Raw genomic sequence first — 25,127 nt, forward strand, 5'->3', positions numbered from 1 at the left:
ATGTTCAATGTAATGCTCTCATTGAAATATACATTTTTCTAATTTGAAGTATAAAATTACGTGCAGCCACACAGTTTTTCTCTTTTTACATGCATTCCTAAAAGTAAAATGAAAAAATTATTTTCTTACACTGTAAGAAGCCTAGGGCAAATGCTCAGTTTATGCTATAATTTAAAAACTTTATTAAAGTTTAAGACTCCATCTATCATTCTGTTGTACAGTTTTCAGTACAGAGCCTTCCTCCTGACTACCTCTTGTTCATACGAGACATTCCATCTGGTTTCATCCGAGCAGCTGCAGCTACTTGCTAGACTCTATCATGATGATGTTTGCTGACTATTGACCTTTCCTCATAAAAGAAGGATACAGGGAAGTTATTAGACACTCACCTGAGTAGCCAGCTGCTCTGCCCAGCCATTTGTATATAGTTCTGTCCTAATTACAGGTGCCAGAGTACATAGGCTGGGGGAGGCTAACTGAGATGGGCACCATTTGTGTGGCTACAGAGAAGCCATCATGCATGTTTTCTATGCTGGATGAAATCTTTCAGTGCATCTGCTTTGTGTCCATTCTTACCAGTCGTACATTTTTGCCTATGCATTGTAAGACTAAGACACTCATTGGTTCCCAAGAAAGAAACCTTGATGAATTCTAATTTGTGTATCATTGGAATCTTAGGAGTAAGGAAAAGGTATTATTTACCAGGAATTCTCACAGCAACCCTGTCTGAAAGACTGAGTACATTAATAACCCCTAAAAGCCACCTGAACATGTGTACCAATGCAAGGTCCTAGCAAGCGACTACCACTAGGGGTATGGGCGACTACCACTAGGGGTATGGGTGACTACCACTAGGGGTATGGGTGACTACCACTAGGGGTATGGGTGACTACCACTAGGGGTATGGGTGACTACCTCTAGGGGTATGGGTGACTACCACTAGGGGTATGGGTGTGGAGCACAGTTTGTAGAGAGATTACTTGGGCAGATACCAACACATGGATGTTGCTCACAGCTTTGTCTGAGCCGACGTGAGATGGATCTCTCAAGAACTGTGCAGACAGTAAATTACCTTGGGCCTAGCAAGGATCACCATCAGTTGTAAAGGAGAGGGAGCCTGCAAAAGCAGGAGTGACAAGAAACAGTCAAGGAGACGAGAAAGAAAAAGGTTCTGCGAGTCAGAGGAAGGATCAGGAGTCCAACATTTTAAGAATTTCAGAATGATAAAACTGAAATAAGCAGTGGCCTGAGATTTTTCCTTTTTTTTCTCCCTTGTGGTGACAAATTATGAAATGAAGAGTCCCCTTATGCAGGCCTGTTTAAGCATCTTCTGCCATGATGGGTCCTCGGTTAAACTGTTGTCAGCTCTCAGTCTGTTCTCTTTCATAATTCCCAGGAAACATAAGAAAATGTCATAATGTTTTAAAAGAAGCCAAAGTTCACTGACTTTTTTTTTTTTTTTTTTTTTTTGCCCCAGAATGACCATGTCAACTGGGCAGGTATAAAATTATACTGCTTTGGGTCTAGGCAGAGGGAGTAATTATTTTGCTATATTCTGTTTTTTTCATATCATATTCAGTTCAACAAAAGCAACAGAAAAAATAAGAAGAAAGGGAAAAAAAGAACGGGGGTGGGGTGGGGAGCCCTTATCCACACAGTTGCAATGAATAGACTTGATTGGGTTCTCACACAGCAGGCAGGTGATGGTCGTTGACTGTCTATTTCAGGATTAAACTTTCCACTGGCCACAGGTGTTTTTCCTTTTTTGGCTCTGCGGCCCTGCCATCATTAAGTTTGCCTGAGGCAGCAGACAGCTTCTGGAGACCAAAAGCTGGGGGGGTTGGGGGGGGGGGAGGCAGGGTGCTGAGACAATCCAGCTGACATTTTAAGCAGGAAACGCAACCATCTGAATGTAAAGGAGATAAACCCAGTCTTTACACAGACTGTTCACTCTGGGGAAATTGAGGTAAAGCGGAACAGGATTTGGAGCTGGGAAATGATGACTGGAGCAAGCATCTTTGAGATCACCCTGGCTCTCCCTGCTTCGTGGTTGGTAACCCCTTCTGAGTATCTAGAAATGGTGAAAAAGTCAAGGTGAAAAACTCATGAGGGATGCTTTTTCCTTTATCAAAATTTACACGTATTTAAAAACATTGACTTTGCCAAATAACATAAATAGAAAAGAAGTATTTGTATATAATGGCCTCACAAGGGTCAGTCTTCTCACCACTTCTACATTTCTAGGACTCTGGAGAGGAGGAAATGCTTGCTGTCCTCCAGATCTGAGACCCCAGGAGTTGTTCACCTAGTACTTGTTGCTCTGAATTTCTTTCATGGGGCGGGGGGAGCAAAACTTAAAATAAAAATATAAGCTTAATATACAAAGTCTCCAGGAAAATGAATGTGTGATCTTAAATTGACTTTAAAATGTAAATGAAGAACAGGATCATGTTTTCACTGCGAAGCTCTCACTGGGGCTGGAGAGAAGCTAATGGTTTGTGGAGGTCATCAGTGCGCAGTGCACAGCAGCATCCTTGGGACAATGACAAGCATATCAGCTCTACCCTGTGGTAACCGAAGACTGGATGCAGATTTTATTTCTGCATATGAAGGATCATAACTAGAAGAGGCAAATTATGTAAAATAAAATGAATACCATTGCTTATATAATTTCTAGACATAACTTAAAAGTACAGATTTCATGGACTTTTTTTTAAAATGAGGATCTTGCAAAAATTAATCATTTCATTTGTTTGTCTTTCTTTTAGAATGCCGTACATGTACAATTTCCTAGTTATTAAAAACTGATTTGTAGGGCATAGGGGAGGGAGGGGGGAATATTTCTAAAGAATCACAAAATCATATTATTTAAGGTGGTCTTAAAACCTCAGGAGAGCCCAGACATCTATTTTGTCATCAAAGTGTATTTTTAAGAAAAGTCAGAAAAACATTATGCACTGTGACAAATCCATAGTTTTAGAGAGGGAAACTGTCTTAGAATAGAACACTTCTTTTCAAAGAGCAGCCCAGCAAACGCAGCATTGCCAAAGTTAGAGCAGAGAGATTTGTCTTCTGGGTCCCTGTTATAATCTGCTGGAAGGTCCTGTCTTTTAGTTATCGCATGAAAGTATCCATGCAGCTACCGAGAAAGAATAATTTCTTTTTCATCAAGTGAGCCACTGACATTCTGGCAGCCGTTTAAAGATTACTACTGTGTGCTGTTGCTTTGGCTTCAATCTCCATCACAGGCCCAGTGAGGAAGCCATTTCTAAACATACTACTCTAAGAGAAGGAGGTAGCATCTACATGACAGCCTGTTTGTGTGTGTCAGGGAGATCTTCCCAGGGATCCTTACAAATATAAATTGAGTGTGGTCTGCCCAGACAATTCTATAGGGCAGAACTATAGAAATTTACTAACTGAAATCTGGGGTAGGTTTCCTCAAGCTAGAGTTACTTAAAGCTGCCATAAGGGAAACCTGCCTATGGATGAGTTGAAGATGTTTTAGACAGGCCTAGACTTGCATGTGAATCACTGCTCAGAGGAGCTGACTGTAGTTCACTCTGAGTTTCATCCCAGAATATGAGTGCTTGTCGACTGCATATTAGAAAAGGATCAGATGGTTCAAGTTGTCTTTTGAGTAGGCATCTGAGCAGGCTTTTACTGGGAGGTGAGCTCTTTTCTTGCTGTTTATCACTATGATTCTGTCAAGGATGGAACAAGACCGGTAACTTTTCTTTTTTTAATTCCAAAATTTAAATGTATTTATGAATCATAGACATAAAAGCCAATCCTCTTGGGGTGAGTTAACAATAGAGCTAAAGTGAAAGAATCCATGGTTGGAAATCAACTGTCCTTGGTTGTTGCTAACACAGTACTAGAAGTTCCCAAGATGTATTTCTATTCCTCTTCTCCATTAGCAGCTTGACAGAAGGATGATGCTCATAATAGCAAGCTGCCAAGACGAAGAGAATAAAGCTTGCATATAATGGACACATCTGACCATGTTAATTCAATAAGCCAGACTGAAGCCTGTGGTGTTCAAAGAAGAGTGTGACCCTTTGGGGGCGGGGGAGGGTTGGCGACAGGGAATAGGGGACCCAATGACACTACTTGCATCTAAAGCCTCAGCCTTTACTAGGGAAGACAGCAGCCACACTGATGGGTACTTCTCTTAGGAGAAAGTCAGAACAGAATTGAGGAGGTAGAAACAGGAGCCATTAATGCCACTGGCAGTTAGGGAATGATTATAAAAGGTGAGATAAAATTTGGGCTTAGAAGATAGAGGAATTTGAGTATGTAGAGACATGGGAACCGAAGAATGATGAAGCCAAAGACTTACAGAGCTGGATGGGAAGATGACCACACTTTGAAAACAGAGAAGTTTATTTAGATTGTATTTTTATCCAGCTTATAACTTTACTTATTTAGAAAATATGTCTGTTTGCAGGAATGTTTTCCAGCACTTGACATGCAAGGTTAATTAGTGCTGTGGTAGGAGAGTTATGGAAAGCCCAATCAATGATGCTAAAGTCAGTTCAGCCAGAAACTCCTTGTAGAAGTTAAGTTTGTTGGTTAAGTGTAATGCTGCATTGTCTGGCTCTTTTTTTTTTTTAAATCTTTGGACTTTTGGATTCTATCTCCAACATACATCATGCATTGCAGGAAAATTTTCTTGTAGCTCTTTCATGTTCAATGGATTTGGTTAAGAATAACTTGTCAGACATAATAGAACATTTTCAAAAAAAATTACATGTGTTTATTTTCCCTGTTGGGGAAGGCATGCGTGCTCCAGAATGCATGTGGTAGTCAGAGGACAACTTGTGGAAGGGGGCTCCCTCCTTCCATTACTTGGCTCCCAGGGATCAAAATTGGGACATCAGGCTTGGAGACACATGCCTTTATCTGCTAAGCCACCTTGCTGGCCCATAACAGAGTGATCTTTAACCTATATGCTCCACCCACTTTATCCCACCCCTGCTCAAAAGGGTGCTCTCAAATCACAGTGTTGGCTGGCAGAATAAGTGAGAAATGATAAACAATTACAGAAATATATTTTTAAATTGCTGTTTTGCTGTGAGCCATATGTGAATGCTCTAGTTCTAGCTTGCCTCTCAGTGACTCACAGTTGGTCCCAGAGCCTGCCTCTTCTCAAGGAGCTAGGTGTTCATGTGCTTGGCCAGCTCAGCTTTCATGGTGAGTGGAAAGGGGCAGGAAGATAATGTCATAGAAGTGCTACCAGAGCAGCAGCATAACCACTGTGCTTCCTCGCCACATCTCAGGTCAATGCATACAATTCTTGTGTTGTTTTTGTTGTTGTGCCAGACTCTACTTCATCCCACTTCTCCCCATTTTGTGTCTGTGGCCACTGCAATTCTTCGTGTTGTCTTAAACTCTGATAATGCTGACACCCTACAATTTCCTCTTACATTTTTTTCAGTATCATTTTTATGGTATCCTATAAACTACCTCATTAATCAGATAGTGTAAAATCCAATTAGAGACATTAGAATCCAGAAATACAAGTGTTAAGGAATGTATTTCTTGATTGACAAGGAAGCCAAATAGACCCATCTATTTAGAATCTTAGCAACAATTAGCTGCCTTAGTTTCATTTATTGTGACATAAAAAATCTGGTTTATTGAGAGCTCTATTGAAGGAGATTTCTATGATATGCACCATGAGAAAATATCTTCAAACTAAAATGATTGTTTCGCTGTAATAAATTGAACCATATGTACACTGTGTTATTCAATCTTTTTTTCTTCAAGGCATAAATTGATATTAAAGAACGTTTAAGTCATAACACATGGTTATCCAGGCATGAACGAGGCAATAACCCATATAAGTTGCCAAGGTGAAGCCAAAGCATTTATTAGAGGTTTGTGTTGTTTTTGAAAAGTGCATGGTTGGATAAACACGGATTAGTGCTATTATGCTGCTACGATGACTCAAGTGTGTTTTCCCAGTGTCAGTAATTTTTATGTTTAAAAATCACTGGTGCAGTATATTAGCTATAATTTATGTTTATCATCTTGTGTACTCTAATAGGTTTCAACAAACCATTTAACACTTCAGCTTGTGCATATACATTACTTAATAGGTATTTATCTTAAAAAAGAGATACTTAACGGGACTTTCAAAGCTTTCAACTGCGTGCTAGGAGAGGATACTGCAGTGTATCACGTTAACTTTCTTCCTCCTGTTCGCAGTTAACTTTGAACAGTCTGGCTAACTTGTGTCTTTGTTTGATGCACCTCAGACCAGCACAAGAAGAGGAGAGTCTGCTAATGTCCTTGCCAGCCGCACCGAGTGTCCGCCCGTCACACTTCCTAATAGTGAGGCTGTAGCATATAGCCAGCACAGCTGAAAACATGTCAGAGGCTCACTGATCAGTTGCCACATTGGGGTGCCCTTTCACAAAGGGCTGGTGTACTTCCTAGCAGAGCTGTGTGACTGAAGCTGTTCATGGCTGCTATGAACTGGACTCTGCCTTAGGAGAGCAACTGAGAGGACTCTAGGGGTGAAAGTATGAGGGAGGGAGGCTTAGAGGGGAGTCACTTGGGATTCCTGGCTAAGAAGAGGTTTGCTGCAGCCACACAAGAGTGGGACTTCATTTATCATGGCACTATTGATTCTTCCACATAGTGCTATGCTTATTGTTTTTGCTGCAATGATGACCTATTTCTCTTTTGGATATTGTAGGTAGATGAATTACCAGAGTTTAGTCTCCCCATAAAGGAGATTGATCCATATTTAAAATGTACCAAAAGTTGGCAAAGTGATAAAATTTTGTCTTTTCTCTTCTCTCCCACAAGTTACCTTTGTTTTGACCTTTTGAGACACAATAGACACAGAGTTAGAGCAGAAATACATGTGAATCTCTTCTCACTCCTGAAACAAACAGTGCCACCTTTTACATTTGTGAGGAGGCTGCATGAGAGTTTGCTGGGGAATCCTGGAATTATTAATATACTGATCTCCTCGGTGGTACATTTTTAGAAATGGACTATGAATTCTCTGGAGTCAGTCAACCACACCAAAATGGCTGAGTTAGCACCGAAAGGGTTTATTATTCTCCAGAGACAATCTGCCTAGCATGGCTAGTGCTAGGCTCTGCCATTTCTCTGATTAAACATTTGTCCTTATACACACAGATAAGTGTAATATACACCAACCATCAAGAAAACTTCTCTTTGCCATAGACAGATCATTACAGAAAGCCAGAACCAATAAAAATGCAGAATTGTGTAAGCCGGCCCCAGTGGATGCATCTACAAAACAAGCCCACACCTAAGACTCAGGAAACACTGCAGAAAAGGAGCCATGAAGACTATAAGAGCCAGAGGATCAAGGAGTTTACTGTGAAATTATGTCTTCTAGGAATGGCAGAAGCTACATCCATAAAGCCTCACCCATGACTGTCTAAATGTGATCTGAGTAAGAATGACCAACTGAATGGAGAAAAGTCTTAGCTTGACATAAAGAACAATAGGCAACAAAGGAAGTAGCCTTACCCAGGAAAGAATACACCAATTGGTTGTCCAGTGCCCAGTGGTCAGCAGCTCTGAAAATATGTATAAAGACAGCAGTATACAACTGAACATTTTACATTTAGGGACAAATCTATCTATCTATCTATCTATCTATCTATCTATCTATCTATCTATCTATCTATGCATATGCCAATATATGTCAATATAATTTTATGATCTTTTTGATATTAGCAACCTCCCATCAACTGGACAAAAAAATGTTTATTAAACATTTCAAACTTTCCTACTTCTATCTTACTCTTTAAATTGCATGTAAAAATATCATAGCTGATTCATATGAAAATGAATATGATTGTGTTCTCCGTGAAAAGAATTAGAAAGGAGCTCATTATGCACAAACATTACAGATTCAAAAGAGTCAAGAAGGATAACCATCTCTGCTCATACTTCCAGTGGAGCTTTCTAGGATAACTAATGATGAACCTTATGTTTGAGCTGTCTTATAAAGTAGTCACTAACCACATATACTAGTCAGCACTTCATTATTTGATTAGTGACACTTAAGAACTACTTCATTTTCTTGATTTTAGGTTCTCCTGAGACAGTCTTTCATATAGCCCAGGCTGGCCTTGGATGTTCTAAGTAGCCAAGGATGGCCTTGGTTTCTGATCTTCTCCCATCACCTTCCAAATGCTGGAATTATAGTGCATCATGACTCAGAGATTAAATGGTTTAATATATTTGATTTTAATGGTAATAGGTACATGTGGCTAGTGACTACTGTGTTGGATATTAAAGAGCTGTTTACCTGTGGAAGCAGGGTCAGACAAAAAGAACAGAGCTGGTTGTAACAGGAAGATGTTACAACTGCCCTCTTTCAGAGTCATTTTGGAGAAGATCAGAAAGTGTGAGAATAAAGGTGGGGAGCCATAAAGATTTTGAAATCTGAGAAGTAAGCATGCTCTGAAATTATAAAGGTATTTACAAATGAAAATTAATGCCGACATAGCAGTGATGGGGCTATATTATACACAACAGAAAATGGGATCTATTTTGAAAGATTACATTTAAAAAATGGAGAATATAGCTACTAAGGAAGTATTTGAGTACTTAGATATCACCAATAATATTTTAAAGAAAAATAATTTAAAACACCTCATATATGTGTGTATCTGTGTATAGAGGTGCGGGCATGCGTGTGTGCGTAGCAAGTGCTCTTAATCTCTGATCCACCTCTAGGTTCAAGGATTTTCTTCCTTGCCTTTTTTCTTTAAGATATATTAAAGCATGCACATATATTTATATGAAAACAAATTACATGGGCGAATACTGATGGGATGTCTATACTGCTCTCAGCTTAGGAATTGGTACCCATCCTTGTTTATACAATCGAGAACTCTGCTTCCCATCATCTCAATCAGAGCCTCACCCAGACTCAGGTGTTTGACCTGGTGTTTCATAGCTTACAGTGCCTGCTTCTTCCTCCCTGAAGTCAACCCTATCCACAGAACCAAGGTCATATTGCTCCTCACATGAAGGACGTGTTCTTTAGTGTCTGAGGAGTGAATGTATATGATAACCTACAGTCCTTTTTTGAAATTCTAACCATCACTATGAAGGTTTTGGAGATAAAGCCCATAGGAAGTAAATTAATCACAAAAGTGAATTCCTCAAAATTCAATTTGTGTCTTTTAAAGTGTACAGCATAGCTTCATCACATCTCTTCATTTTTCTCTTTGTCTCTCTTTCCTCTCTCCTCTCTCCTTTAGGTACCAAATATCTGAAATAAAAAGATATCTGTCTACACAGTGGGAGAAGGAGGATCCGCAGCCGATACTAGGTCTGTCAGAACTTTGACTTTGAACTTTGAGCGTCTGGATCTATAAGAAATGAATGTTCTGTTTTTACCGACCCTAGATATCAGATCCTATTCTAGCAGAGCAAACTGGTTAAGACAAAGGGCCTCTTGATATAAACATTGCTCAACTGCAGCAGAAAATACATGTTTTTGCATGTATGGGTCCTTGTCTGTCAAATCTCAAAAGATGCTATCTTCCATCTTCATTTTAGGTCTAACAAAGCTGTGGCACCTTCTTTGCTGTCTCTTCATCTTGTACACATTGTTCTGATGATTTCCTCATTTGATTCATCCTTCAGCATGCACCTTGAAGTCACTTCCTCTGCAAATGTCTCCCCACAACAGCCCCCTGAAAAAGATGCAGAGGTCCTTTATTCAACCCCCCGTTATCAGCATGACACTGGATTCTTATTTTCCATTTACTTTTTCCCCCCAAAGTGTAAGGAAAACCCATGTTTATTCTTTATATTCCCACTACCCTCAGTGACTGGTACCCAGGAAGCATTGGCTTCCTTCAAGTCTGTTGACTTAGTGCTCACACTCTCATTTCTCATTATGAGCCTGGTGATGTCTGAGGTAGCTTAAGTGGTCATGGCTCTGCGTCTACACGTAAATACCTGTCAAAAATAGCCAATGGTGATGTCTTTAATCTGGGGAAAATTCCTCATTTAACTATTAAGTAAAATATATATTAATTTTTAAAAATTTAGCATATTATTAGAGAAGATTCTTTTGCTATCACTAACTCAATAATCTCAAAATAATAGACAGGTCTGAGGAATATTAATGCAAACAAATATTGTTGCTATATAGTATTTTGAATATTTTCTCTACTTTTCAGCTTTTTAAAATATTGTAGACTATATTCTTGTTCTATGTATGTATTTATTCAATATTATGCATATGACTTTCTTTTCTTTTTCTTATTAAGCCCTTCCAACCTTGTGTTGGCCTTGAGTACTAAAGAAAGAATGTCGAGATATTAACTTGGTTTAAATGCAAAAATCTATTCTAAATGAGAAATTCAATATTCTATAGACCCATCTTTAAAGCTGTTATACATTTGGTCACTGCAGTTTACCTCCCTGTATTTCCATCTCGTTAAGCCAAAGTGAATAGACACAATGATGCTGTTTGAAGGCCTTTTTAGCTCTAAATTCCAGAACTTCCTTACATTTATTTTATTTCATTATACAAAATAAAAATATGTATAATTTAGTAGCCTTTTATATGTATGCATTCTCAGGGTTTCACGGGAATCCTGTCATGGCAACATTAGGAAAACAGCCAACCTTCTTCATATCATCTTATGAGGTCCTAAGGAAGGAAAACGACAAGGCAGTGCATTTGGTGATGACTGGAGAGGGTATTGACAATTCTATTAGAATTTGTATTCAGCAAGATTTAACTCAACTCTCTCTTCATTTCATTCCTTTATTTATTTTTTTATTTCCTTATATAATGCAGGAAAAAATAATACAATGATTAATAAAACCCAATATTTGCCCCATCCCTGATGCAAAGCAATGGTTAAGATAAATGAGCAAGCCCAGAATAGCTCATCTGGAAAGACTAATGAGAGAAAGGGAGGATTGAAGATGGGATGGATCTAGCAAGATGCAGGGTATTGCAGAGGTTGGTGGGGAGAGGGTATGTTTAGAACCAATGTTTTAGCCAAGTCTACAGGGCAGACAGAGGTTTGGGGATGTGACAGAGTATGTGGTTCATTAGAATCTAAGAGGAAACATGGCCTCAGAGGATGTTATTTTGTTTTATTATTTCTGTAAGTCAGCAGACCTAGATCCAATAGTCAGGTTAGCACAGCTATGCAGATAATATCTGCAAATTCTGATGGCTGGCTGTCTGGCTGTGAATTCTGGCTCTCTTACCTTGCATCACCTTGGTCCTAGGTATATTTCTATTGTTCATTTTACTCAATGATAAAAGGGGTGAAATACTGCCAATCTCACAATGTGGTTCTGAGGATCAGCTATCTAACACACTTAGCAAACTTGGCTTATAAAAAATGCGTCTGCATGTTTATTTATATGATTGGTGGATCTAGTGTCAATTGTAATCAACAGTTCTTCATTTCAGTGGTAGGATCTCTTGGCCTTCACTATTTGACTATTATAACTATATGATTGACTATTATGTCATATTTGTGTAGTTGAACATAATAGTCATGTGACTATTATGTCATATTTGTGTGTCATACTGTTTAAATATAAAGTTCTGGTGTTTAACATGCAAATAGAATAATTAATTCTCATTCACTGTCAGAGAGGCAAGTGTCAACAGCTCCCTTGTTTATGTATTGGATGAATTATAAGAACAAAGGTAACATCATAATGACCAGAAGGGCTGTGATCCCTTTATTGATATATGTGGAGAAACCTGGAAACTTGGCTTGCAGTCTTCTCTTCCAAAAACAAAGGGTGCTTTTAATACAATAATATGATTAAGATACAAATAAAATTTCTGCCTTGGAGGACAAGAAAAGTGCTGTGCGAGTTGGATACAAAGTCAGAACCTGTTCTGTATCTCCATGAGAAGCAGGTAGGTTCCAGAGATTTGGGGATATTTTTGGTATGTAGCATATTCTTGACTGTGAGAGGCAGAATAAGAGGTTTATGGGAACTTAAAGATGGGTTTTAGGACACTGATTTGTAAATATATAGATTAAGTTTCTCAGTAAAGTTAGGTTAGGCACCAAGGATGAAAGCCTCGAATGAGATTGCTGATGCAAAACTGTCTTGCAAAAGAGAAGAGTGTAATTTACTAGCACGAATTTACCTCTAGCTCCAACTCTTCCTATTATTATAGGTAATTTCTGAAGGCATTCTAACAGGTAATCAAGAATCTTCTGGTCAATAGCGTTGATGAGCTGTCTCTGAGTTTGGGGTTTGACTCCCCTGATGTCATCTACTATGTGTTTCAGCTGTAACTGCTGCAGCAATGGTCAGCACCTGGGAGTCTGGAGCCTCATAAGGAGGTCTACATATGTTTTCAGATATCTGTCTACGATGAGTAATGTCTCTGTGATGTTAGGGGAACTTTCAGTAAGACCACCAAGCATCATTTTCTTCATCTGTAGAGAGATTAATGTGTACCTACTCCCAATGCAACATGCCTAATATCACCAAGATGGAAAATTTGCGTTTTCTGGATTGATACCTACACCCTAGAATAACAAACACTATGTAAAAATTTATTGAATGAAGAGATGTTCCATAAAGAACCTAAACAGTAAAGAAACACCACTGATATACTTTTTTGCACTTAGAAAGCTCTGCTCACATAATATATACTCACCGATAAGTGGATATTAGTCCAGAAACTTAGAATACCCAAGATATAAGATACAATTTGCAAAACACAAGAAACTCAAGAAGAAGGAAGACAAAAGTGTGGACACTTTGCTCCTTCTTAGAATTGGGGAAAAAACACCCATGGAAGGAGTTACAGAGACAAAGTTTGGAGCTGAGATGAAAGGATGGACCATCTAGAAACTGCCATATCCAGGGATCCATCCCATAATCAGCTTCCAAACGCTGACACCATTGCATACACTAGCAAGATTTTGCTGAAAGGACCCAGATATAGCTGTCTCTTGTGAGGCTATGCCAGGGCCTAGCAAACACATAATTGGATGCTCACAGTCAGCTATTGGATGGATCACAGGGCCCCCAGTGGAGAAGCTAGAGAAAGCACCCAAGGAGCTGGGGGGATCTGCAACCCTATAGGTGGAACAACAATATGAACTAACCAGTACCCCCCCAGAGCTCATGTCTCTAGCTGCATATGTATCAGAAGATGGCCTAGTTGGCCATCAGTGGAAAGAGAGGCCCATTGGTCGTGCAATCTTTATCTGCCTCAGTACAGGGGAATGCCAGAGCCAAGAAGTGGCAGTGGGTGGATGGGGGAGCATGTGGGGGACTTTTGGGATAACATTGGAAATGTAAATGAAATAAATACCTAATAAAAAAGAAAGAAAGCTCTGCTCCACATAGAAGCCATCCTTATATGAAATATTGTTAAAAATCTATGAGTTGCAGCATTTCAACTGATTGTCAAATGCTGTCAATGGGAGCCACCTGTGGGAAATAGAGGTGGGTGTGGGTGATATACACAAGTCACAGAGGGTGAGGCACACTGCCTTGGGTAGATTTTCTTCATCCGCAGGCTTTCAAAAGTCTTCATTATTCACTGGGGAATTGTGATCTTCTAGAAAGAGACTAAGATACATGGCTCAGGCCTATGTGATCCGAGGACCCTTTTGTCATAGACTGTTACATCATACTAGAATACCTTCTTGGGAAATATGGACCTAATCATAAGTAGTAGAACAGACCTAGGAAAAGATTTATTTTTATAGGGCAGTAAAATCCTTTTTTTTCAGGTCAGGGAAGACTTATTCAGGGATGAGATGTGGAGTTCTCATAACCCAAGGCAGCCATTGGGGAGATTTCATTCCAATGAAGCAGTTAGATGAGTGAAAACAAATGAACATAAAATAAGTATATAATAACACCTAGGGAGAATTAAACATCTCTCCACTTAACAGCTGTCACAGAGATAATCGTAGCAACTAGATTGATTGTGGAAGATGAAACTGTAAGTTTAAAAGGGAAGCAGCTGAGTTTGCTTATATCACCTGCAAAGGGACTACTTTTCTTTGGCAGATTGATATTGCACAAAGGTTTGAAGTTTCATTAAAGACGTATGGCTGGATGGCGATGTGGTGTGTTACAGAACCTGTGTGGATAATCAGACAATGCATTGTATCGCACTATCAGGAAATGCAATGGTACTAATGCCGCCTGCATCATGCTCTCCCTTGAACAGCACCTTTACACAAAGAAGCAGTTTGACATTGTGTTAAGCCTGTAACAATAAAAATATCATCAGCACATTTATTATATAATGACAGGTGGATGTATGTCCATTGGGATCTCCTTTTCCAATTTTATAATTTTATAACACTTTAGTATCTATTGTAACTTTGAAAAGTAGTTGCTTTCCCATCCTAATAAAGTCCTTGTATGCATAATGAAAGAATTAAAAAAATAAAAAAATGAAATATGAACAGCCAAACAAAAAAAAAAAAGAAAATTGGAGTTACCCATGTCAAGGGGCACTCACACCTGCAGACAGTGCATTCTTCCTCCCTGGTAAACTTCCTGCCGAAAACAGGTCACAGTTAACAGCTGGAGCGACTTGGAGAGGTTTAAAATTTTTTTTAAACAATTAGTTTTATGTTCTTTTAAATAATTGCTTCATTATATTTGGTACATCTGTGCAGGGGTCTGATGATGACATTTGGTAAATTTCCAAATAGCTGGAAAACTGGGGAATACCAGTTAAGCAATCGCAAAAGCCACCTGTCAGTTTTGAAGAGGCTTTCTCAGTGTAAAAGAGAAATTCAACAAAAGAACTGATCCTGTTCTCTGAAGAAATGGCTCTGTTTCAGATGAGGCTATCAGAGCCTATGTTTCCTTTAAGAAGGTAGGCTGTAGGTAGTTCAGTCGAGGCTAACAAAAAATAAGAGGTTTAGAAAGGAATGCCTGTGAGGAAAGGCATACAACCTGGAGATATCCATTCAAGTCAAAGGAGACAGAGGGGAGACATAGCTATCTACCAGAGGTTCAAATGATGTTCCAGGCGGGAATGTACATTAGCCACAGTAGAAAAGGACAGTTCAGAGAAAAGAGCTGAGCCCACTTTACTTAATATTAAGAACAATTTTTAAAAACAACCATTCAAAGAATGCAGTTGTCTGTCATTGGAGTCTAGGGCTTACAGTTATCGAATGGAGAGCAGGTCCTTAGCAATGGCTGGAAATCCCTTTTTAACAGATCTTGTGCTTAGATTATAGGTGGTAAGATGTCTCTCTGGTTGTAAGTGATCGTGCGATTTTCTGCTTACTCTAATAACATGTTTTGATTCAGAAGCAAATGTACGTCAAGAGATTCACATATCCTTCATGTTGCATACAAAATATTTTCTAGGGATAAATAGGAAATCAAACAGAAGAAAAGAAAGAAACAGAATATTCTTTGACATGTGTGAGACCATGGGTGCACCATCTCAATAAATGACTATTCCTGACTTTATACGAACCAATAAAGACCTTCTTTGCGCTCCGATGTTGCTGGTACTTTAATGCAGGGTTACTTGTATATTAAGTAAGCAATCTACCACAGAACTTGACACTTGACAACAACTCTAATAAATTCCATCTTTCTATTCTTTTTTTTATATTAGGTATCTTTGTTGTTGTTTATTACTTTGTTTGAACCAACCAACTTTATGCCCCATCAACCATCCTTACTTTCAAGAGTGGCTTTTTTAAAAATTTTCTTTTTAAAATTGTTAGATGTAATTATTTTATGTGAGTGTTTTACTTGCATGTATGTCTGTACACCATGTGCATGCATGATGTGCAAGAGGGTCAGGAAAAGGTGTTGGATCCTTTAGAACTATAGTTACAGATGGCTGTAACTCTCGAATTGGGTGCTGAGAATCAAACTTGGATGCTGAAAATTGAACATGGGACCCCTGGAAGAGCAGCCCATGGTTTTAACCACTGAGCCATATCGCTAGGCCTGGGTAACTTTTTACATACAATTAAATGCTTTAATTAAAATTTTGTAGAATATAGATGCTATAGGAAAAAGTTAGCATGGAATATAAATCTGAGTGACTGGGAACACAACTTTAAAAGGAAATTCAGTATTGAACCTTCTGAGAAAGTGACATCTGAGCAAGCAAGAACCTGTGGATCTAAGGCACATCTTCAGGAGGACATCCAGGGAAGGCAAGGATTTAAGAGTATGAAGGACATCTTCAGAAACATATCTAGAATATCCAGTTCCTAAGATAGGACATTTAACTTAGAAATCTAACTGCTACAGGTATATCCTTCCCTATAGTCTTTTCAATATCAAATCAAATCAATTTCTTAGCAAGTGCTACATTCTGATTTGCTTTCCTTAATAAGAAATTCAATTTAGGCATGTCTCAGGACTTGGGAGGTAGAGGTAGGCATATTCCCATGAGTTCAAGGGCACTTTGTACTACATTGTGAATCTCAGGATATTCAGAGCTACAGAGAAAGACTCTTTCTGGGATCTGCAACCCTATAGGTGCAACAACATAATGAACTAACCAGTACCCCGGAACTCTGGACTCTAGCTGCATATGTATCAAAAGATGGCCTAGTTGGCCATCACTGGAAAGAGAGGCCCATTGGACTTGTAAACTTTATATGCCCCAGTACAGGGGAACTCCAGGGCCAAAAAGTGGGAGTGGGTGGGTAGGGGAGTGGGAGGGAGGGTATGGGGGACTTTTGGGATAGCATTGGAAATGTAAATGAGGAAAATACCTAATTTAAAAAAAATAAAGCCACAAGAATCAAATCCTCAAAAAAAAGAAAGAAAGAAAGAAAGACTCTTTCTGAATAAGAATATTATGTAGAAGGAAGATAAAGAGAAGGGTAAGGAGGAGGAGGAATAAGAGGAGGAATAAAACAAGGAGGAAGCTAATTTAATATTTATAAAACTATGTTTTAAAAGCTGAAGAATAAAGCAGAGCTTGTCTAAGTATGTGTATCTACATATAAATTCTTATACATGAATATGTGTGCACACGTGCTTGTTTTTGTATATACTTTATTTTTTGACATTACATGGATTAGTAAAAGTTTATTGACAACCTGTTTGTCATCTCTTGCTTTACTTCTGAAAATTACATTTTAAAAAGTTAAATTTAAGCAAATTATATGATTCTACAACCAGAGTTTAGTTTATTTTCTAAACAACCACTTAGAACCGACTATCCTAAATATGGTACTATCATCCCTAGCAGAAGAAATACTGGTACACAATTATTTTCAATACAGCCTTGACAATTACTTTAATATATCTGCACAGCAATGGGCACCTAATTATGCCATATATATATATATATATATATATATATATATGGCATAAATATATATATATATACATATATATATATATTTACTTATAACTCTTCAACTCATTCAAACATAGGATAAAGATATGTCATCCTCACATGATTGCCTAACTTTTGTAGTCTGAGCATATGCTGGTAATTTGAGCCTGAGAAACTGTAATACATGATATCCTTGAGAGTGTGGTCTGGACCTGAACTTTCTCAGATTTCAGTTAAGTATGTGTGGGTGTGGCTGGGTGTGAAGATGGAAGACAGTAGTTTTCTCTTCCTAGCAGGAGCAATCTGGCTTATTTACTTAAACAAATCAACTAACCAATAAATCATCAATCAACCTACCAACAAACAAATAAAGAAATCCTTAATTCCTTTTGCTGAGCATGAGCAAATTATTCTTCCCCAAACAACAGATAACTCAAGAAATACACATTACACAGGACACTAGGCTGTTTCCTGCCATTTCCATATGTTCCTCTTTGTCTACCTCCTGCTTGCTGCCTTCCTCCATTACTAGTTCCCCACCCACTGATCTGCTCTCTCTTCTTTCTGTCTTCCCTATTTTCCTTTGGGAACAGAGAAATTTATGAAGAGTACACAGTACTTCTTGGTTTTGGTGAAGCCATCATGATATAGGCCCTCTCGGTTCAGTTCCCTAGGAGTGGATTCTGAGACAAGGAATGTCACACTAGGCAATGGATCAGGGTGCTCTTCCCTGGAGGTAAAGGAAAGGAGCAGGTAGGACCAGTGTAAGGAACAAGTAATGTGGTGGCCAGTTCCAAGGGCTGCTTCTAGGCTTCTGTGTGACATCCCACAGTGACTTTGTCATTAGTTATGGTGCCAGCAGAGAACAGGGGGTTGGTCATCTGCCAGGCCAAGAGATGACAATTAAAAATTTCCCAGTTGGTACAACAGCAGGGAACAGGAGCTATAAGGACCTTGGATGAAGCATAAACCTATCCCTTGTGTAGTCCATAACTCCATGGAGGCATGATGCATGGCTGATTTTTAGTTAATATTGTCTATTTTAAAACAAGAATCGATTTCTGTTTGAGCTATGTGAAACTAAATGTCTAATAAACATTCCTGTCCACTCTAGAGATAGAGCTAGCTGTTGCTGACCGAGGCTGAAACCATGGACAACTCCCAACCCCCTGTGGATAAAACAAAGCATAGTGGTTACAAGATATGGTGTCTACATCTCTAAGCTTTTCAAAAATTCTAAGTGAATTCTTTCATAAGGGTTTTGAAAGATTTTTTTTCCAGAATGTCTGCATCACTGAACATCTAAATTTAACCTGTGTATCACAGTTGAGGAACCCTGAGTGTCATAAAGGGCCAACCCATGTTTGAGAGCTTAATTGGATACTCCGATAATCCAAATGCAGTTTTCTCCATCACCTGGGAGCCGGTTAGACTTTGAATCTATGACGAAACTCTGCCATTTAATAGCAGGTTTGTGTATACCTTGGTTTTGGAGAACCCTGAAGGTATAAGATCTTGCTGGAATACACAGAGAGTAGCCTAAAGAAGCCTGCCAGTTTTGGGTCATTCAACTGCACACATGGACTATTAAGAACTCTGGTTGGTCACAATTTCAAGAACAATAACAGATGTAAAGCATCTATTTTTTTTTTCTTTTTGAGCAGGTAGAGTTACCAGAGTGTGCTCAAGTTAATCACCCATTTAATTATAAACAAATAAATAAACATAATAATTGTACCTTGAGCTAATTCAACAAGTAGAGGCACTTGTGTGGAAGGCCTATGACCTGAGTTTTGCCCCCGTATTAGGATTGACTCAACTTTGGAGAGTTGTTTTCTGATCTTCACATACTCTCCCTGCCATGAGTACCAGCCCACATAGGCACAAAACAAATAAATAAATTTACATTTAAAACATTAAACCCAAAAATGGATGTGCTTTTCTTGAAGTATTCAACTGTAGAGATAAGTGAGTGGCTGGAGGCCCACACCAGGAGAGGGAGTCTACACCTCACATTGACAAGGTAGCCAGGAACCAGAAGTTGTATAGCCCAGATACCTAGGCTAGAACCAAATAGACTTAAAAAAGTTTGTGGGGATCAATGAAATAATTCTTTATTATTATTATTATTATTATTATTATTATTATTATTATTAGGTATTTTCCTCGTTTACATTTTCAATGCTATCCCAAAGGTCCCTCATACCCACCCCCCCCAACCCCCTACCCCCCACTCCCCCTTTTTGGCCCTGGCGTTCCCCTGTACTGGGGCATATAAAGTTTGCAAGTCCAATGGGCCTCTCTTTGCAGTGATGGCCGACTAGGCCATCTTTTGATACATATGCAGCTAGAGTCAAGAGCTCAGGGGTACTGGTTAGTTCATATTGTTGTTCCACCTATAGGGTTGCAGTTTCCTTTAGCTCCTTGGGTAATTTCTCTAGCTCCTCCATTGGGGGCCGTGTGACCCATCCAATAGCTGACTGTGATCATCCACTGCTGTGTTTGCTAGGCCCCGGCATATTCTCACAAGCGAGAGCTATATCTGAGTCCTTTCAGCAAAATCTTGCTAGTGTATGCAATGGTGTCAGCATTTGGAAGCTGATTATGGGATGGATCCCTGCATATGGCAATCACTAGATGGTCCATCCTTTCGTCACAGCTCCAAATTTTGTCTCTGTAACTCCTTCCATGGGTGTTTTGTTCCCATTTCTAAGAAAGGGTAAAGTGTCCACACTTTGGTCTTCGTTCTTCTTGAATTTCATGCGTTTGGCAAGTTGTATCTTATATCTTGGGTATCCTAAGTTTCTGGGCTAATATCCACTTATCAGTGAGTACATATTGTGCGAGTTCCTTTGTGATTGGGTTACTTCACTCAGGATGATACCCTCCAGGTCCATCCATTTGCCTAGGAATTTCATAAATTCATTTTTTTAATAGCTGAGTAGTATTCCATTGTGTAAATGTACCACATTTTCTGTATCCATTCCTCTGTTGAGGGGCATCTGGGTTCTTTCCAGCTTCTGGCTATTATAAACAAGGCTGCTATGAACATAGTGGAGCATGTGTTCTTCTTACCGGTTGGGACATCTTCTGGATATATGCTCAGGAGAGGTATTGCAGGATCCTCCGGTAGTACTATGTCCAATTTTCTGAGGAACCGCCAGACTGATTTCCAGAGTGGTTGTACAAGCTTGCAATCCCACCAACAATGGAGGAGTTTTCCTCTTTCTCTACATCCTCGCCAGCATCTGCTGTCACCTGAGTTTTTGATCTTAGCCATTCTGACTGGAGTGAAGTGGAATCTCAGTGTTGTTTTGATTTGCATTTCCCTGAGGATTAAGGATGTTGAACATTTTTTCAGGTGCTTCTCTGCCATTCAGTATTCCTCAGGTGAGAATTCTTTTTTCAGCTCTGAGCCCCATTTTTTAATGGGGTTATTTGATTTTCTGAAGTCCACCTTCTTGAGTTCTTTATATATATATTGGATATTAGTCCCTTATCTGATTTGGGATAGGTAAAGATCCTTTCCCAATCTGTTGGTGGCCTTTTTGTCTTATTGACGGTGTCTTTTGCTTTGCAGAAGCTTTGCAATTTTATGAGGTCCCATTTATCGATTCTTGATCTTACAGCACAAGCCATTGCTGTTCTATTCAGGATTTTTTCCCCTGTACCCATATCTTCGAGGCTTTTCCCTACTTTCTCCTCTATAAGTTTCAGTGTCTCTGGTTTTATGTGGAGTTCCTTAATCCACTTAGATTTGACCTTAGTACAAGGAGATAGAAATGGATCAATTCGCATTCTTCTACATGATAACCGCCAGTTGTTCCAGCACCATTTGTTGAAAATGCTGTCTTTTTTCCACTGGATGGTTTTAGCTCCCTTGTCAAAGATCAAGTGACCATAGGTGTGATTCTTAACGATATCCTGCTATACTCATACTCATAGATCAGAGCCTAACCAAATCAACACCAGAGAGGTTCCTTCCAGCAACTGAGGGGAGCAGATGCAGAGACCCACAACCAAACATTAAGTAGAGGTAGAGAGGAAGGATAATGTGAGCCAGAGGGGTGGAAGACACAAGGAGAACACAGTCCATGGAATCAACCACTCAGGGCTCATTGGGACTTATAGACCCTGAAGTGACAATCAGGGCATCTGGATGGGTCTGAGTCAGGTCTTTTTTATTCATTATGGTTTGTGTAGCTTGCTGTTTTTGTGCTATTACTAACACTGGGAGTAGGGGTTATCTACGATTCCTTTTGCCTGCTCTTGGGACCCTTTTCCTTTCACTGGGTTGCCTAATCCAGTCTTGATATGAGGGTTTATGTCTTATTGTAACTTGTTATGCCATGTTTGGTTGATATCCCTGGGAGGCCTGTTCCTTTAATGGAGGAGCAGTGACTGGGAAGATTGGACGGAGGGAAACTTTGGTAGATTTATTATAAGAAAGGATAATAATAATACCAACAATAGCAAACCTGGGTGTCTTAAGAGCCTCACGACTGTTGCCTGCCCTTTCTGGGTCGTCTTGTGGAGAGTCAACTGAGGGATATTTAAAGAAGCCATTTCATAGTGTCTACTTAAAACCTTCTAAATACCTCTTTTATGGGTTATAGAGAGGAGGAAACCAAACTGAGCTATGACTACCAAGTAGAAAAGGAATAAATCACTTTCATTTGATGAGGATTAAGACATCAAACTTCCTAAATAAATTCGAATTCCCTCTAACACTTGGGGAGTAGCAAAACACACTTGAGAAAAATATCCTGTGGAAAACTCGGACTATAAGAGCCACCATCTCTACTGTAAAAGCTACCTCCTTAAGAAGATACACACCTTTTGATCCAGCTTAGGGGTGCCAATCAAGTTGTAGATCTTCAGTGTGTAATATTTGGCAAGATTCACTGGAACTCTGAAGGCCTGAGGGCACCCACAGATTCCATGTGATTCTTTTCAAAATGCCAACTTTTTAAAAAAAAGTTTCAAATATGTGTAAGAGCTATAAATTCTTCTGTGGTAAGTGTCATGCTGTCCCTTTGGGAGATTCTCCTGGGCATAGATAATTACTTCTATCTGGAGAATAATGATTCAGAACATTTTTGATTCATATCTCTATTCTTCTGGCAGATCTCTGGCATGAATCACATGCAAATGAATGAAATGTTTTCCAAAACTTACTAAACAGCTATGCTCTTCCGAGACTCCAAAATATATGGAAGATGGCTGAGATAGGATATTTCTACTTCATTCCTTCTTATCTTATAAGGATAATATAGAAAAAAAACTGGCTGAACCAGTCTTGGTCTTCCAATGTAATATAAGAGATACTTTTATTCACTTGATAATCAATTTGTTTGTCCTTCTATTAATAAATGCCAGTTAGGGCTAGAGAGATGTCTCAGTAGTTAAACATACGTACTCTTTGTTTTTGTAGAGTATCCAGGTTTGGCTGCCAGAACCCATATCAGGTGTCTCCTAACTGCCTGCAACTCCAGTTCCAGGGTATCAGACAATTTCTACTACCCCCACAGTCACCTACATAAATGTGGTACCCATACAGACACATATAGATGTAATTTAAAAAAAAATCTTATAAAAATTCTTAAATGGTAGCCCTTGAACAGCTTTGGAGGGTGTAAAAGACATATTATGTTAAAGGTTATTGAGGGAAGTCGTCATTCAAACCATTCTTTAAGTCGGGTAAAATGCTACCAGAATCAGGACCAAAACACTTCACATACAGAGAAGACTAAAGTGTTAGCCAAGTCACACATGGCTTCTTAAAAAAGGTCGTCTTTAATAGGTTTTTGAAATTTTCTCTGAAGCAGAAGAGGTGGCTGTATAGGAAAGAGCTCTTATTGCATAAGCATGTGGGTCCTAGCTCAGCCCCAGTACCCGTGTAATGAAGCCAGGGTGTGGCTACCCCATATGTAATCTCTGGGCAAGGACAGGAAAAGGGAGTTTGTGGGAGCTTTCTAGCTGCCAGCCTAGGATCACCTTCACTGAGAGACTCTGTGTCGAAAGAGTAAGACAACAAATGATAGAACAAGGTTCCAGGAATCCTATTTGGGCCTCTGCAGGCCCAGGTACACACACTCTACAAACATTGCATATCTTATACTCACAACACAGATGAACACATACATGCAAGTGATACATAATTATATACACATTCTAATTTATCTAAGAAGATAAGAAGAGCAATAAGAAAGGATTCATGGGCTAAACACATTTGAACCATTGTAATGGTAATAATGACCGTGTATCACAAGTTACTAGAGCCTCATTTGAACAACCTGTGTGTTTGTTTTCCAGGAGTGAAAACTCAAAAAGATCTTGGCTAAAACAGATTCCATATTGTGGGAAGCCGCCCTCACATTCGCCGTTGCAAGATGGCGCTGACATCCTGTGTTCTAAGTGGTAAACAAATAATCTGCGCATGTGCCAAGGGTAGTTCTCCACTCCATGTGCTCTGCCTTCCCCGTGATGACAACTGGGCCGATGGGCTGCAGCCAATCAGGGAGTAATACATCCTAGGCGGAGGATAATTCTCCTTAAAAGGGACGGGGTTTTGCCATTCTTTCTCTTGCTTTCTTGTTCTTGTTCTTTTTCTTGTTTTCTTGCTCTTGTTCTTTTTCTCTCTCTTGCTCTCTTGCTCTCTGGCTCCTGAAGATGTAAGCAATAAAGCTTTTGCCACAGAAGATTCCGGTTTGTTGTGCTCTTCCTGGCCGGTCGCGAGAACGCGTGTAAGAGTTGGTGCTGAGACCCGGGACGAGAAGACCTGGTACGAGAAATCCCGGTACAAGAAAACCCGGGACGGAATTTACCATCACCGGCGCAAGGAAGATCCCTCATTCCGGAACCAGAACTGCAGGTCATGGTAATGAAGTGTTCCCGTAAAACAGACTGTTGAGAAGGATCCAGCCTGGATTCAGAACTCTTCAGCTGGGGAATGGTGGTAATGAAGTGTTCCCGCAAAACAGACTGTTGAGAAGGATTCAACTGCGTGAATTCAGAACTCTTCAGCTGGGGAACAGGGTACCCGTAAGTATAGCTTTACAAGGTAATTCTGGTCTTGAACTTTCTAACGAAATTCAAGACAGTCTATCAGAAGTAAAGTGGGAAATAGCTTTACAAGGTAAGTCTGGTCTTGAACTTTCTAACGAAATTCAAGACAGTCTATCAGAAGTAAAGTGGGAAATAGCTTTACAAGGTATGTTTGGCCTTGAACTTTCTCTAGTGTTAGGAGCCTTTTTGTTCCTTTTCACATGTTATCAAGTGGTTAAGGCAGGGCTGAAAATTCTGGATGAAATTCAGGGCAATCTATCAGAAGTAAAGCGGGGAGAGAGAGTAGGAGCAAAGAGGAAATATGGTGCACAAAATAAGTATACAGGCCTTTCCAAGGGTCTTGAACCCGAGGAAAAGTTTTGGTCAGGTAAGAATACCTGGGGAGAGATTAGAAGGAAGGAAAAGAAAAAAGAAAAGAAAAAAGATCAATTAGCGGAGGTCTCTAGGAGAAGGAGCCTATACTCATCACTAGATGAGCTCAAGGAGCCAGTTCTTAGTAGTTCTGAATCAGATGAAAAGGCTATTAGGGCCTGGAAGGCGCTCTCCCGAGCAGGTGAGGCCACTGGACAACTAACAAAGATCGTTCAGGGACCTCAGGAGTCCTTCTCAGATTTTGTGGCCAGAATGACAGAGGCAGCAGAGCGTATTTTTGGAGATTCAGAGCAAGCCGCACCTCTGGTAGAACAGCTCATTTATGAGCAAGCCACACAGGAGTGCCGAGCGGCCATAGCCCCAAGAAAGAACA

General features: G+C 39.5%; 1 long non-coding RNA gene across 1 annotated transcript; it reads left to right on the forward strand.

The window, feature by feature from the left end:
- Positions 1–1,912: 1,912 nt before the first annotated feature.
- On the forward strand, positions 1,913–24,015 carry Gm41600 (predicted gene, 41600). The gene is made up of 3 exons (NR_169078.1): positions 1,913–2,049; positions 9,267–9,337; positions 23,630–24,015. It is a non-coding gene; the product is annotated as a predicted gene, 41600 (long non-coding RNA).
- The last annotated feature ends 1,112 nt before the right edge of the window (positions 24,016–25,127 follow it).

The sequence above is a fragment of the Mus musculus genome, chromosome 17 (assembly GCF_000001635.26).
Source record: "Mus musculus strain C57BL/6J chromosome 17, GRCm38.p6 C57BL/6J".
Taxonomy (NCBI): domain Eukaryota; kingdom Metazoa; phylum Chordata; class Mammalia; order Rodentia; family Muridae; genus Mus; species Mus musculus.